The sequence below is a fragment of the Equus quagga genome, unplaced genomic scaffold (assembly GCF_021613505.1).
Source record: "Equus quagga isolate Etosha38 unplaced genomic scaffold, UCLA_HA_Equagga_1.0 HiC_scaffold_308_RagTag, whole genome shotgun sequence".
NCBI classification, from domain to species: Eukaryota; Metazoa; Chordata; class Mammalia; order Perissodactyla; family Equidae; genus Equus; species Equus quagga.
Genome location: NW_025793518.1, coordinates 97899 through 99697, shown reverse-complemented (window position 1 = coordinate 99697; position 1799 = coordinate 97899). Strand labels below are relative to the sequence as shown.

At 35.4% G+C, this 1799-nt stretch overlaps 1 pseudogene; it reads left to right on the top strand.

Annotated features, from left to right (window-relative positions):
• Positions 1-468: 468 nt before the first annotated feature.
• On the top strand, positions 469-1398 carry LOC124232178 (olfactory receptor 5AK2-like; annotated as a pseudogene).
• Positions 1399-1799: the final 401 nt, after the last annotated feature.

Below are 1799 nucleotides of genomic sequence, written 5' to 3'. Positions count from 1 at the left end.
GGGTAGTATGCTGAGTGAAATAAGTCAGAGGGAGAAAGTCAAATACCATAAGATTTCACTCATAAGTAGAAGATAAAAACAACGACAAACAAAAAGAAAGCAATGGAGAATGGATTGGTGGTTACAACGGGGGAAGAGGGGGAGGGCAAAAGGGCTGATTATGCTCACATGTGAGGGGATAGACTATAATTAGTTTTTGGGTTGGGAACATGATGTAATCTACACAAAAGTCAAAATATATTATGATGTCCATCTGAAAGCTATATAATGCTATAATCCAATATTACTGCAATTAAAAATTTTCAAAAAGGAAAATAGAAGGAATATTTGGAAAGCAATGAACACTGCTGGGAGTGTTTCCCATGAAAATCCAACTTAAAAAAAGGCACAAAATGTAAGAGCATTTTTCCTTCAAAAATTCACCAATATTTCGCTTCTTTTCTTGGTCCTTTCTAGACTTTGGTAGCCATGACACAAGAAAATAGCACTGAAGTGAATGAATTCATTCTTCTCAGATTTAGTGCCCAATACAAGTTGCAGTGTTTCCTCTTCATTGTATACCTAGTGATCTTGTGACCTCCACAGTGAATATTTTTTGGAATGATTGTACTCATCAAGACACATTCCGGACTTCAAACACCCATGTACATTTTCATACAACATTTGGCTTTTGTGGATATCATACCTCTTCTCTCCCTCCCAAGATGCTGCAAAATTTCACGGTAGAAAATAAATCAGTATCTTTCATGGGGCTGCATCATACAATTACTGGTTTATGCAATATTTGTGACCAGTGACTGTTAAATCCTGTTTGCTATGATAGTGGACCATTATGTAGCCAGCTGTAATCCACTTCACTCTCCCATACTTATGTCTCAAAGAGCCTGCATCCACGTGGAAGCTGGTTCAAATGTCATGGGCTCAATAAATGCTTCTGTAAACACAGGTTTTACATTTTCCCTGTTCTTCTGTAGATCCAATACCATACATCACTTTCTGTGATGTTCCCCCAATTCTCACTCTTTCACGCTCCGGCGTTGATATCAACACCATGTTTGTTGTCTTTGTGGGATTTAACTTGGTATTCATTGTATTGCTTATCATCTTTTCTTACATTTACCTTATGGCCACCATCCTAAAGATTTCTTCTACTGCAGGGAGGAAGTGTACCTCCCACCTGACGGCAATCACCATTTTTTACAGAAACCTGTCAAAAATGTAATTTCAACCTCATTGTAGTAATTCCCAGGAGAATATGCAAGTGGCTCCATGTTTTATGGAATTGTGATTCCCATGCTGCATCCTCTGATCTATAGTTTGAGAAACAAGGAGGTAAAAGATGCTCTAAATGTGACGGGAAAAATTCTCCCAGATTGCACCAAAATTGTTAAACTTTAGCTCATGAAAGCATCCAGCAGATATGTTTCACCATGTTTTAATGTTTCTGAATATGGAACACATTCACATCCTAAAACAATGCTATCTCTTTCAATAGATATGTGCTTAGAATGCAGGAAATATGATAACATGTCATTGGATTAATTTTCCCTTGAATACAGTTTGAGAAAAATATCTCATACTATTCATGAAGAACAGCATTATTGAGATTAAAATATTAAGTATGTATAGACTTTATGGAGAACCTATTTGTTTAATTTCAAATATATTTCAAATTTAAAATACATCCTTAAAGCCTAGAAAACTCCAATTTAGTATATAATCAATATTAAAATTGAAGTTCATTATTCCTCATTCATTTAAATATGTTTCCTAAATTGTCTACAAAGAAGCTGTTCATA